At 39.5% G+C, this 15115-nt stretch overlaps 1 long non-coding RNA gene across 2 annotated transcripts in view; it reads right to left on the reverse strand.

The window, feature by feature from the left end:
* Window positions 1-1244: 1244 nt before the first annotated feature.
* Window positions 1245-15115, reverse strand: part of LOC127686692 (uncharacterized) — a 36960-nt gene continuing 23089 nt past the window's right edge. For both annotated transcript variants that reach the window (XR_007978226.1, XR_007978225.1), the window contains exon 3: window positions 1245-1443. This is a non-coding gene — a long non-coding RNA (uncharacterized LOC127686692). The remainder of the gene's footprint in view (window positions 1444-15115) is intronic.

Below are 15115 nucleotides of genomic sequence, written 5' to 3' on the forward strand. Positions count from 1 at the left end.
AAGGTCATCAGAAGTAGTGGGAGTTTAGCTAGGCTTGGAGAATCAGTTGTGTATTTCTTCCAAGATTAGGCTTTTTTGATGCTGCTGCTGCTGCTACCCAAGTCACCCATGCTTCTATAGGGAACCCCATAAACTCATTGGCTGGACTTAGATGAATATTTTCTGTCCTTTGTTGTTGACCTCTCTATTTGGAGTAAAAAGTAGTAAGGAAAAGCCATCCAACACTAGGAGAGTCTCTGGTCCAGGGCCACGCTCAGATGGGTGTAACCACAGTGAATGCTGAATGCTGTCACTGAACCTTGTATTCTATGTGTGCGTGGCAGTTGATGTGTGTGTTTGTGAGACATGAAATTTCTTGTCCCAAGTCTTGGGGGGATGTAGCACCATCACTATAAGAAATTTATATCTGTCAGCTATCATAAAAAATGTCCCCTAATGTGTATATTACAATTAACAAATATGAAGACTGTACATGAATATTTATATTGAAATTAACATTAGGTCTCTGAAGTAGAGAGAGAGAAAAAAAATTCTTGTTCATGTGTTCACTACCAAAAGATACCATTTAACATTAGTTAAAATATATATGGTGACTTATGTTAGAAAGTTGGAAAAGATAACGACTGATGGGTTTTTAGGAACACTTTTCATATTTTGTATTTTAAATACATTTGTTTTTAAAATACCTTCTCTTACAGCCTTCCTCAGTGAAAAAGACATTTAATTATATTCTGTGCTATGAATAATCACTGGAAATTGTTACCAGTGTAGCTAACGGCGGTGTCTCCAGATCCACCAATACAAAGGTACTTGATGGTGAGGAATCCTGCTGTATTCTCTGTTATTCCTGATACCAAGGCTTGCTCCTTATAAAATGGAGTGATGTAAAACTCTCAATAACTTCAATTTCCTAGAAGAGTCTCAAAGTAAAATCCCTTTGTCTCAACTAAGAGATTTATCTTATTTTCCTGGATTAAGATGCATTTTTGGGATTTCTTCTGCTCTTCCTGATAAGAACATAGCTTATAAACTTTACAGAGCTTTATGTAAAGTAAACCATACAGCAGCAGCATGAGAGTTTTTCCTGTTTTATCCACATAAACATGTGGATTCATAGTCTTACATGATGCTGATCACAAGAGATAAGGATACCAAAAGCAGCGTAAAAACAACTGGAACAAAAGACCTGATTAGAAATGACAGTTGTTTGGGAGTTTAATTTTGGAGGACAAAGGCTAGCCTTTGAGTGTTTATTTTAGGGTTGGGGAGTTTACATTATGGAGGTATTCGCATCTCCATTTCTTTCACTTGGCCATGACACACTTCCTGGATATTTCAAGCTTCTCTGTTGTGCAAGATGACTTTGCATTCTGAAGAGGTTTCCTGCTTGATTTAATTCCATGGACTGATTACCATGGAAACTCTTGGTGTCGTTTCCTCTTCCTGGAATGAGACATTGACTCTGTTTCAAATAGAATTTTTGGCAGAGAAAATAAAATAAGTTTCGTAAAGTAAACTGTGTATCCACAGGAATGCCTTATAGAGTGACCTTCTGGGTAGAGAAGAGTCAGACACACATCACCACAGAGCTACAAAGATAGTGCTTCTGTCAGGTAGCAGCACAGTCCACCTCAAAACAAAGCCACACCCATCAGGCTTAATTTTATTAAGGAAGAACTCGACAACAATCCTTTGTTGTATATTAACCAAATTAACTATAAACAAAACAACCAGTTATATAACATCCCTAACATTTTACAAGAGTCAATCAATACAAATTTCTCCATGAACCATAAAACAAAGATCCAATCTACATTTGGCTGTAGATTTCATTTTTAAAGGGCAGTTTTCAAGCATTCATGCATGTGTTGGACATACTGAGCCATTCTATTAGAACCTGTTCTCTGAGACAAGGATCATACTCAGACTTTCTCTGCTCATCTTCAGCTATTTTGACATCGAATATAGGCAGGGGTAGTCAGTTATAGCCATGAGAAAGAAGGGTGTTTGTGTTTACTGTGTTTACTGCAGTTTTTGTGCATGTGCACATCGGTGTTTGTGTGTGTGTGTGTGTGCCTGTATCATCATTAAATGTCTACAGATGCTTATATGTCTGCATATTATATATAGACATGCTGGCAACAGATGCTTATATGTCTGCATATTATATATAGACAAGTGACAATCAGAAGTATTGATAGAAAAAATATCAGCAAGCATTGAGAGAAAGCCCTATACATTTAGACAACAGCTTCAATAATATTAGTTTATATTTTTACAGGACCTTTTTTTTCTGAAAGATTTAGATTTTTAGTTAATGCTTGAAAACCTAGTGTGAATTATAGTTAAAGATTTATACCTAAACATATAGGTGAGTTCTATTTTCCTAGAACATAAAAAGGGAATGGAACAAAAATTGTGCCTCCTTGCAAGCTTACTGGCATAAAATGAATGGGTTCCTTTTGATAATTTGAAATTTCACTATAGGGAATTGTTGGTTATGATTCATTCCTTTAAGCAGAGACAATTGGAAAACATTATTGTCTTTTCCCATACTCAGATGTCTATAAAACCTTAAAAAGCTTTATTAAAAATTCATACACATAGCACTTCCTAAAAGGTCTGTGCATTCAGCAGATCTAGAAATTGCAATAAAATAATTTCATACATTCTGAATATTAAAGTTAAGATATTTCAAGGTCCTGACCATAATTATTGGGGATCTATTTTGATTATTGAAATGAGAGGGTTATATAATAACTACAATTTCACTGTAGCTTTAGCTGCTTTCTTGAAGCTTGTACAAGCTGTTGGACTATCTCACGATGACAAAGCAATAAAGAGCTCTGGTCTCTACCATGTGCTGCTTACTGTTAGTGTGACTGACTCAGAACTCCGGGTATAAGTAAAGCAACCATAGTTGTAAAGTAAAGTTCAAACACTTGCTCTGTGCAAACTGCATTCATACCTATTTCTGGAACCATTTTTCTGATCCTGCCTCCCACCATCCTATAAATGAGAGTTTGAATGCATCATATGAAAGGAAACACGTAAGAATTCTCTGCCTGCAGTTTTTGGTCATAAGACATTTGGACAAATGATTATGATCTAAACATCGACTGATGGATTTAGCTGAAAAATCTTAACTTTATGACATGCTTGACCTAAATTATGATTTTCATATTATTTTGGATCCTTCAATGTACTAATTTATTTCTCTCTTTCCCTCTCTATCCCTCGCTCCGATTCCTGTCTCTGTTTCACTCTCCTCTGCTCCTTTTCTCGTCCCTTGACTCTCAGTAACCATGTGAGTTTTGAGGAGGTGGGGAGATTTTCCATGACACATTTTGTCGTTTAAACATAAGCCACTGAAGCACAGATTATTGTCTCTCTCTTCCTCTAAAATATACAAACATCACCATGGCTTAATAACCAGACTCATACCAATGCAGTGAGCCTTGTATTAGTCACAGAGGATTTAGCCAAAATGAATAGACTCTGACAAAGCACTTCTGATTCTGGTTGAGGTGAGGGCAGAATGGAGCATAATCATCTGAATAGATCAAAACCCTTCCATTTATGCTGTATTAATAAAACATTAAGAAATAAAATATCCATCAGCTGGAGTTAAACATCTGTATCCATATACTTTCTACTTCAATACATCAGAGATCAGTGTGTTGTGAAAGGCCATCTTTTCTATCCTCTCCCTCATCTTCTCTGTCCTCTGTCATGGCTTTTCCCTCCTATCCTTTCTTCTCCTTTCTTTGTTTTTCACACTTTTCCGGCCATTCATCAACTACCTTAATTCTTAACCTAAATATTGGTGGTGCCACTGGTTTTCACACTTATGTTGAGAATTTTAGGACACACTGAAGCTGGGAAGATTAACAATGGTGCTTCAAGTTTTTTTTTTTTAAAGAAAACTAAAAATCATTTTGTATCTGCTTTACAATCATTGCTGGATCTAAAGGAGGCGCCCATGGAGTCAATAGATGCGATACAATGTAAATTTGCAAGCATTTTGTCACCCGAGCATCCATTTCCAGCCACCTTCTCCATACACATCTGTGTAAGAATTAATGCCATAGAGCGGGAGGGCGGACTAGAACACTGTCTCTTTGCTGGTGGTGGGATAATGGATGGGACAGGAATGGAAAGAAGATCATTTGGCCTCCTGTGGTAGAAAGACCCATCAGTCAGAGACTCTGAGTTTTCCCTTTCTAATCCTCTTCCCTTCTTCAGCACTGTGAAACTTTTACTCCATCATGTGTTAACCTACAGCCTAGTCTGTCACCACAGCAACATTTTGTTCTGCATTTCAATTCTGACCAATATGATGGTGCATGCTGCCTGACCCATGGTGACAGGGAGGAATTTAAACATGCTCAGGTTAAAACAATCCTAATATTTTTATATTCTCTACCTGACATACTGATTTAGATTTTCCCCCACATGACTCCATGTGATAGAGAACAGAGTGTTGGATCTCCTAGAACTGTAGTTAGATATGTTGTCAGTTACCCATGTGGGTGCTGGGAATCTAGCTTGGGTCCTCTAGAAGAAGTGCTTTTGACAGCTAAGCCAAATATCTAGACACTAGAAAACTCTTCTTAGCTGTGAGCTCTCCTCAGAGCACCTCTAAACATTAGCACAAGTCATACATGAACCAAATTTAACATATTAGTGTTAGATTATTTCAAAGTCATCATCTTTTGTATTTTTTATTAGATATTTTCTTTATTAACATTTCAAATGTTATCCCCTTTCCTGGTTTCCTGAAACCAGGAAATCCCCTATCCCCTTCCCCTCCCCCTGCTTCTATGAGGGTGTCCACCACCCACCCACTTCTGCTTCTCTGTCCTGGCATTCCCTTAAACTGGGGCATCAAGTCTTCACAGGATCAGGGGCCTCTTTTTCCATTGATGTCCGACAAGGCCATCCTCTGCTACATATGCAGTTGGAGTCATGGGTCCCTCCATGTGGGTTTGGTTGGTAGGTTAGTTATTGGGAACTCTGGGGTACTGGTTAGTTCATATTGTTCCTCCTATAGGGCTGCAAACCCCTTCAGCATCTTGGGTCCTTTCTCTAGCTGTTCCATTGGGGACCCTCTGCTCAGTCCAATGGTTGGATGCGAGCATCTATCTCTGTATTTGTCAGGCACTGGCAGATCCTCTCAGGAGACAACTATATCAGGCTCCTGTCAGCAAGCACTTCTTGGCATCCACAATAGTGTCTGGGTTTGGTACCTGTATATTGGATGGATCCCCAGGTGATGCAGTCTCTAGATGGCCTTTCCTTCAGTCTCTACTCCACACTGGGTATTGTTACAGAGACAGGCAGGTAGAACAGTGCAACAGAATTGAAGACCCATAAATGAATCCACACACCTATTTCAAAGTCTTATATGTTCCCTATATAGTTTTATCTGCCTGATAAGCTAGAGGCTTTGAAATTAGTTGGTGGTAAAAATCACTTCCTCTCTTACAACATGACACAAATATTTCTCAATTTAACCAAATGCACATGTATATTAGTCAGGGTTCTCTCTCTCTCTCTCTCTCTCTCTCTCTCTCTCTCTCTCTCTCTCTCTCTCCCCTACACACACACACACACACACACACACACACACAAACGTATTTTATTTTATGGATATGAGTACTTGCTTCTATGTATACATTGCATCATGCATATTTATAGATACACATACCTACACACACACACACACACACACACACACACACACACACACACCACGGGGGATTTATTGCCATGATTTACAGGCTATGGTCCAGCTGCTCAAACAAAGGCTGTTTACTAATGGGAGATCCAATAATCCCGTAGTTGTTCTGTTCTCAAGGCTGGATATATCAACTGGTCTTCAGTATGAGCCAGAGTCCTGAAAAAGTAGGCTCTAATGCTAATGAAGAAATAGACTTGCCAGTGATAGCAAGAGCAAGTAGGGAAAGGAGAGAGCTTACTTCTTCCATATCTCATATATAGGTTGTCACTAGAAAGGCATGGACCAAGTTAATGGTGGATTTTCTCATTCAAAAGATACAGATTAAGGATGGGTCTTCCCACTTATAATGATCTAAATATAAAAAATCCCTCAGAAGCGTACTTAGCGATTTGGGTTTTAGTTAATTCCAGATGTGTTCAAGTTGACAACCAACAATATTCATCACAGCATGACTTTTATTTTTATTTTCTGAAAGAGATGTAATACTGGAACAATATTATAGAATCTAAGTACAATTATGGATAATAAACAAGGTAAAAATGCAATGAACTTTCTATTGTCTAGGAGAGTGAGGCAGGGTAACTTTGGAAATCCAAAGGGAAGATTTCAACAAATATTGATGAAGATGACTATGAGTCAATTGTTCATTGGAGTAGTTGATTAATGGCAATGTAATAAAATTAAGCTTCAAAGCTGTCAAAGGCTTTAAAATGGCTGTGTGGAGAAGGTTAGTGGACATGCAGGTACAAGTGTTCCTTAGATCTATGCATTCTGTGGATTTCCTGGGACCAGGAAGAGCAGTGAGTTCTGTCACTGCTCTGAAAAACCAAGAGCTTGACTTTTTCTTTTGCATAGATTACACTCTGGTAAAGGTACCCAACAATGAAACCTTTTGGATACTGTGATTTAGTCAAATGAAATACCTTTCAACCTGAGATACTGACTATGTGTTTCAGGTACTCATGATCTTGTTTAGTGCACAACCTAGTCTTACTTCCTACCAAAATGTGTTGGGATGAGTGGCAAACATGCCATGGGTCTTGCCCTAGAAATTTTGCTCATCTGTGAATAGCAAGTCTTCCACTACTCTCTCCATAGACCTTTTGATTGAATTCAGATTGATTGATGCCACATGATTAATACTATGGAAGAAGAGAACAGATATTGTGTAGTGGCAAAACTTTGAAGCTAAACAACTTTTTCCCTAGCACTGGGGATGTAATCAATGCTTGCACTTACTAAGCAAATATTGCAGCACTGAGCTAGACATTAGCTCCCACGTTCATATCTGATTTCAATCACTTTCCAGTTATCTTAGATAGGTTAACATATCAGTCTATTTTTCCAACAAAATGAATATTGACAAATGTAAAGTTTATATAGTAAACGTGCAATAAATATGTGTTCGTAGGTAATTTAAAGTTTGACTGCATTTTATAATTCATCTTAGTAAGGTTACCATTGCTGTGATAAAATACCACGATCAAAGAAAATTTGTAGAGGAAAGGATTTATTTGGCTTGTGCTTCTTCATCATCATTGAAAGAAGTCAGGATAGGAACATAAATAGGGCTGGAACCTGGGTCCAGGAGCTGGTGCAGAAGGATGTTCCTTACTGGCTTGCTCAATAAGTCCCCCTGCCTTTTTATAGAACCCATGTCCACTAGCCCACGGGGTGGGTCTACCCACAATGGGCTAAGACTTCCCTCATTAATCACTAATTTAAAAAATTCCCTAGGGAACACTCCTACATTCTGGTGGCAGTACAAACTTGCACAACAACTTCAGAAATCAATTTGGTGGTTTCTCAGAAAACTGGGAATAGTTCTACCTCAAGACACAGCTATAACACTCCTGGGTATATACCCAAAAGATGCCCTACTATACCACAGGGACATTTACTCACCCTTGTTAATAGCAGCTTTATTCATAATGTCTAGAAACTGGAAACAATCTAGATGTCCTTCACCTGAAGACTGGATAAAGAAAATGTGGTAATCTACACAGTGGAATACTATTCAGCTATTATAAACAAAGACGTGAATTTTGTAGACAAATGTATGGAATGTGATAATATCATCCTGAATGAGGAAACCTAGAGCCAGAAAGAAATGTATGGTATGTATTCACTTATAAGTGGACATAGCCATAAAGTATAGGATAACTATGTTGTAATCCACAGACTAAAAGAAATTGGGTCATAGGGACATTCCAAAGGAGGATGCTTGAATCTCACCCAGAAGCAGAAATTAAACAGTCATCAGAAGTGGATAGAGAGAGGGAACTAGGTAAGAAATGGGTAAGGAGGGGAATGGAGATGGGGATAAGGTGTGGGGAATGGGGCAGGAGAGGGCTGGGAGTAAGAATGGAAACTGCTGAGGAACATGGGACCTGGAACATGGGAGGACACAGCGAGTCTATGGGAGCTGACCTTAGCTGAGATTACTATCAAAAGGGCACATAGAGACTGAAGTGGCCACCTAACATAGACAGGCAGGACTTCTAGAGGAAAGAGGTAGACATCAATCTGCTCAAAAAACCTTCAGCCCAAAATTTGTCTTGCCTACAAGATGCACAGGGATAAGATAGAGCAGAGACTGAGAGAACACCCAACCAGTGACTGCCCCAAATTGAGACCCGTCCTATGTGAGAGAGCCATCACCTGATGATACTCTGCTATGTTTGCACAGTACATCAGGTGGAGTTCCAGAAGTTTTGTGGAAGCATGGAGGATAAAAGTGAGCAAGCCAGGGTAGTCAATGACACTACAAGAAGTCTACAGAGTCAACTATCCTGGGATCATGGAGGCTCTCAGAGCCTGGAGCACCAACCAGGCAGCATGCAGGAGCTGGATCTAGGCCTCCTATACATTTGTAGCAAATGTGCAGCTTGGTCTTCATGTGGGTCCTTTAGAAAGTAGAGCCAGGGCTGTCTTGGTCTGTGTTCCCTGCCATTGCATACCCTTCTCCCTACCTGGCCTGCCTGGTTGAACCTCAGTGGGAGAGGATGTGTGTAGTCCTAATGGGATTACATGTCTCAGGGTGGGCTAGGGACGGGCCCTCAGGTTAAATTGGGGAGGGATTTGTAAGAGTGGGTCTGGGAAGAGAGTAGGGAGGAGGCTCTGACTGGTATGTAAAGTGAATAAAAAATAAATTATTGAGAAAAACTGAAAGAAGGAAAGAAAGGAAGGAAGAAAGGAAAAGAGAAAGAAAAGAAAAGAAAAAAAGAAAAAAGAAAAGAAGAAAGAAAAGAAGAAAGAAAAGACCCTACATGCTCTCCTATAGCCTCTTCTTTTGAAGATATTTTCTCAATTGTGGTTCCCACCTCTCAGATTACTCTTGTTTGTGTGAAGTTGACATAAAATTAGTTAGGACAGATTTTATTACATTCAATTCTTTACATAGAGTTTAAAAACACAATGAATTGTAAGAATTTTATTATAGCTTAACTCTTAACATTTGCCAAAATTATGATTATATTATGGCAAGAGAGCACTAGAATATCTTTTCTTTCTTTTTTTTTTTTTTTTTTGATATTTCGTCAAGTCTTTTTTTTTTTTTACAATTTTTTTTTATTATTCGATATAATTTATTTACATTTCAAATGATTTCCCCTTTTCTAGCCCCCCCCACTCCCCGAAAGTCCCGCAAGCCCCCTTCTCTTCCCCTGTCCTCCCACCCACCCCTTCCCACTTCCCCGTTCTGGTTTTGCCGAATACTGTTTCACTGAGTCTTTCCAGAACCAGGGGCCACTCCTCCTTTCTTCTTGTACCTCATTTGATGTGTGGATTATGTTTTGGGTATTCCAGTTTTCTAGGTTAATATCCACTTATTAGTGAGTGCATACCATGATTCACCTTTTGAGTCTGGGTTACCTCACTTAGTATGATATTCTCTAGCTCCATCCATTTGCCTAAGAATTTCATGAATTCATTGTTTCTAATGGCTGAATAGTACTCCATTGTGTAGATATACCACATTTTTTGCATCCACTCTTCTGTTGAGGGATACCTGGGTTCTTTCCAGCATCTGGCAATTACAAATAGGGCTGCTATGAACATAGTAGAACATGTATCCTTATTACATGGTGGGGAGTCTTCTGGGTATATGCCCAGGAGTGGTATAGCAGGATCTTCTGGAAGTAAGGTGCCCAGTTTTCGGAGGAACCGCCAGACTGATTTCCAGAGTGGTTGTACCAATTTGCAACCCCACCAGCAGTGGAGGAGTGTTCCTCTTTCTCCACACCCTCTCCAACACCTGCTGTCTCCTGAATTTTTAATCTTAGCCATTCTGACTGGTGTAAGATGAAATCTTAGGGTTGTTTTGATTTGCATTTCCCTAATGACTAATGAAGTTGAGCATTTTTTAAGATGCTTCTCCGCCATCCGAATTTCTTCAGGTGAGAATTCTTTGTTTAACTCTGTACCCCATTTTTTAATAGGGTTGTTTGGTTTTCTGGAGTCTAACTTCTTGAGTTCTTTATATATATTGGATATTAGCCCTCTATCTGATGTAGGATTGGTGAAGATCTTTTCCCAATTTGTTGGTTGCCGATTTGTCCTCTTGATGGTGTCCTTTGCCTTACAGAAACTTTGTAATTTTATGAGGTCCCATTTGTCAATTCTTGCTCTTAGAGCATACGCTATTGGTGTTCTGTTCAGAAACTTTCTCCCTGTACCGATGTCCTCAAGGGTCTTCCCCAGTTTCTTTTCTATTAGCTTCAGAGTGTCTGGCTTTATGTGGAGGTCCTTGATCCATTTGGATTTGAGCTTAGTACAAGGAGACAAGGATGGATCAATTCGCATTCTTCTGCATGCTGACCTCCAGTTGAACCAGCACCATTTGTTGAAAAGGCTATCTTTTTTCCATTGGATGTTTTCAGCCTCTTTGTCGAGGATCAAGTGGCCATAGGTGTGTGGGTTCATTTCTGGATCTTCAATCCTGTTCCATTGATCCTCCTGCCTGTCACTGTACCAATACCATGCAGTTTTTAACACTATTGCTCTGTAGTATTGCTTGAGGTCAGGGATACTGATTCCCCCAGATTTCCTTTTGTTGCTGAGAATAGTTTTAGCTATCCTGGGTTTTTTGTTGTTCCAGATGAATTTGCTAATTGCTCTTTCTAACTCTGTGAAGAATTGAGTTGGGATTTTGATGGGTATTGCATTGAATCTGTATAGTGCTTTAGGCAAAATGGCCATTTTAACTATATTGATTCTGCCGATCCATGAGCATGGGAGGTTTTCCCATTTTTTGAGGTCTTCTTCCATTTCCTTCTTCAGAGTCTTGAAGTTCTTGTCATACAGATCTTTCACATGTTTGGTAAGAGTCACCCCAAGATACTTTATACTGTTTGTGGCTATTGTGAAGGGGGTCATTTCCCTAATTTCTTTCTCAGCCTGCTTATCCTTTGAGTATAGGAAGGCCACTGATTTGCTTGAGTTGACTTTATAACCTGCCACTTTGCTGAAGTTGTTTATCAGCTGTAGGAGCTCTCTAGTGGAGTTCTTTGGGTCACTTAGGTAGACGATCATGTCGTCTGCAAATAATGATAGTTTGACTTCTTCCTTTCCAATTTGTATCCCTTTGACCTCCTTATGTTGTCGAATTGCCCGAGCTAGTACCTCAAGTACAATATTGAAAAGATAAGGAGAAAGCGGGCAGCCTTGTCTGGTCCCTGATTTCAGTGGGATTGCTTCAAGTTTCTCTCCATTTAGTTTGATGCTGGCTACCGGTTTGCTGTATATTGCTTTTACTATGTTTAGGTATGGGCCTTGAATTCCTGTTCTCTCCAAGACTTTAAGCATGAAGGGATGCTGAATTTTGTCAAATGCTTTTTCAGCATCCAATGAAATGACCATGTGGTTTTGTTCTTTGAGTTTGTTTATGTAGTGGATTGTATTGATGGATTTCCGTATATTGAACCAACCCTGCATTCCCGGGATAAAGCCTACTTGATCATGGTGGATGATCGTTTTGATGTGTTCTTGGATTCGGTTGGCAAGAATTTTATTGAGTATTTTTGCATCGATGTTCATAAGGGAAATTGGTCTGAAGTTCTCTTTCTTTGTTGGATCTTTGTGTGGCTTTGGTATCAGCGTAATTGTGGCTTCGTAGAAGGAATTGGGTAGTGTTCCTTCTGTTTCTATTTTGTGGAATAGTTTGAAGAGTATTGGTGTTAACTCTTCTTTGAAGGTCTGGTAGAATTCTGCACTGAAGCCATCTGGTCCTGTGCTTTTTTTGGTTGGAAGACTTTCTATGACTCCTTCTATTTCTTTAGGCATTATGGGACTGTTTAGATGGTCTAGTTGGTCCTGATTTAATTTTGGTATTTGGTATCTGTCAAGGAAATTGTCCATTTCCTCCAGATTCTCCAGTTGTGTTGAGTATAGGCTCTTGTAGTAGGATCTGATGATTTTTTGGATTTCCTCAGTTTCCGTTGTTATATCTCCCTTTTCATTTCTAAGTTTGTTAATTTGGATACTTTCTCTGTGCCCTTTGGTCATTCTGGCTAAGGGTTTATCTATCTTGTTGATTTTCTCAAAGAACCAGCTCCTGGTATTGTTGATTTTTTGTATGGTTCTCTTTGTTTCTACTTGATTGATTTCGGCCCTGAGTTTGATGATTTCCTGCCTTCTACTCCTCCTGGGCGAAATAGCTTCTTTTTCTTCCAGGGCTTTCAGGTGTGTCATTAAGCTGGTAATGTATGCTCTCTCCATTTTCTTTTTGGAGGCACTCAGGGCTATGAGTTTTCCTCTTAGCACTGCTTTCATTGTGTCCCATAGATTTGGGTATGTTGTGTTTTCATTTTCATTGTGTTCTAAAAAGTCTTTAATTTCTTTCTTTATTTCTTCCTTGACCAAGGTATCATTGAGTAGAGTATTGTTCAGTTTCCACGTGTATGTGGGCTTTCTGTTGTTTCTGTTGCTATTGAAGACCACTTTTACTCCATAGTGATCAGATAGGAGGCATGGGATTAGTTCGATCTTCTTATATTTGTTGAGGTCTGTCTTGTGACCAATTATATGATCGATTTTGGAGAAGGTACCATGAGGTGCTGAGAAAAAGGTATATTCTTTTGTTTTAGGATAGAATGTTCTATATATATCTGTTAAATCTAATTGGTCCAAAGCTTCAATTAGTTTCATTGTGTCCCTGTTTAGTTTCTGTTTTCCTGATCGGTCCATTGAGGAAAGTGCAGTGTTGAAGTCACCCACAATTATTGTGTTAGGTGCAATGTGTGCTTTTAGTTTTAATAAAGTTTCTTTTACAAAAGAGGGTGCCCTTGCATTTGGGGCATAGATGTTCAGGATTGTCAGTTCTTCTTTTTGTATTTTTCCTTTGACCAGCAAGAAGTGTCCCTCAGGGTCTCTTTTGATGACTTTGGGTTGAAAGTCAATTTTATCTGATATTAAAATGGCAACTCCAGCTTGTTTCCTGAGACCATTTGCTTGTAAAATTGTCTTCCAGCCTTTTACTCTAAGGTAGTGTTTGTCTTTGACCCTGAGGTGTGTTTCCTGTAAGCAGCAAAATGTAGGGTCCTGTTTACGTATCCATTCAGTTAGTCTGTGTCTTTTTATTGGGGCATTAAGTCCATTGATGTTAAGAGATATTAAGGAATAGTGATTGTTACTTCCTATCATTTTTGACGTTATTTTTTAAATTTGAATGCTTAACTTCTTTTGGGTTTGATGAAAGGTTACTATCTTGCTTTTTCCAGGGTGAAGTTTCCCTCCTTGTATTGGTGTTGTCCTCCTATTATCCTTTTTAGGGCCGGGTTTGTGGATAGATATTGGGTAAACTTGGTTTTGTCATGAAATATCTTAGTTTTTCCATCTATGGTGATTGAGAGTTTTGCTGGATATAGTAGTTTTGGTTGGCATTTGTGTTCTCTTAGAGTCTGCATGAGATCTGCCCAGGACCTTCTAGCCTTCATAGTCTCAGGTGAAAAGTCTGCTGTGATTCTGATAGGTCTTCCTTTATATGTTACTTGGCCTTTTTCTCTTACTGCCTTTAGTATTCTTTCTTTGTTTAGAACATTTGGTGTTTTGATTATTATGTGACGGGAAGTATTTCTGTTCTGGTCCAGTCTGTTTGGAGTTCTGTAGGCTTCTTGTATATTCATGGGCATCTCTCTCTTTAGGTTAGGGAAGTTTTCTTCCATAATTTTATTGAAGATATTTGCTGGCCCTTTAAGTTGTAAATCTTCACTCTCCTCTATGCCTATAATCCTTAGGTTTGGTCTTCTCATTGTGTCCTGGATTTCCTGGATATTTTGGGTTACAAGCTTTTTGCATTTTGCATTTTCTTTAACTGTTGAGTCCATGGTTTCTATGGAATCTTCAGCATCTGAGATTCTTTCTTCTATCTCTTGTATTCTGTTGTTGATATTTGTATCTCTGTCCCCTGATTTCTTCCCAAGGCTTTCTATCTCCAAAGTTATCTCCCTTTGAGTTTTCTTAGTTGTTTCTACTTCTGATTTTAGATCCTGGATGGTTTTGCTTAGCTCCTTCACTTGCATGTTTGTGTTTTCCTGTAATTCTTTAAGAGATTTTTGTGTTTTCTCTTTCATGAGCTCAGCCTGTTGACCAAAGTTCTCCTGTATTTCTTTAAGAGATTTTTGTGTTTCGTCTTTCATGACCTCAGCCTGTTGAGCAAAGTTCTCCTGTATTTCTTTAAGTGTTTTTTGCATTTCCTCCTTGTTGGCTTTTGTATTCTCCTGGATTTCTTTCAATGATTTTTGTGTTTCCCTTGCAAGGGCTTCTAACTTTTGATCCATTGTCTCCTGAATTTCTTTATGTATGACCTTCATGTGTTCCTGTACCAGCATCATGACCAGTGATTTTAAATCCAAATCTTGTTTTACTGGTGTGATGGGGTATCCAGGACATGTTGGTAGAGGAGAATTGGGTTCAGATGTTGCCATATTGCCTTGATTTCTGTTAGTGACGTTCCTGCGTTTGCCTTTTGCCATCTAGATCTCACTGGTGTTAGTTTATCTTGTCAGTGCTGGACTCACCAGTGCAAGCTGCCCCTTCCCAGTTGGCCTCTGGTGCACAGCTTACCTCCTGCACTGCTTGTAGACAGTGTGCTGCTGCCCAGGCTGTTCAGATCCCAAAGCAGGCACCCGAAGGCTCCCGCTGGGGCCCGCTGGATTCACTGGAGCACACTGACTTCTCCCAGCTGGCCGCCCGGAAGCCCAGCTAGCCACTTGCAGGACTTGGAGATGTAATGCTGCCGCCCAGACTGATCTGGATCCGGAAGCGGAGAGAGTAGAGCTAAGGGCTTCTGCCTGAGGCCTTGCCCCAGATTGTGTCTGTGGAGCAGATGGAGCCCGTGTGCACTCCCCGGGAGTGCCGACGGTGTATGCTACT

Source organism: Apodemus sylvaticus, chromosome 6 (assembly GCF_947179515.1).
Source record: "Apodemus sylvaticus chromosome 6, mApoSyl1.1, whole genome shotgun sequence".
NCBI lineage: Eukaryota > Metazoa > Chordata > Mammalia > Rodentia > Muridae > Apodemus > Apodemus sylvaticus.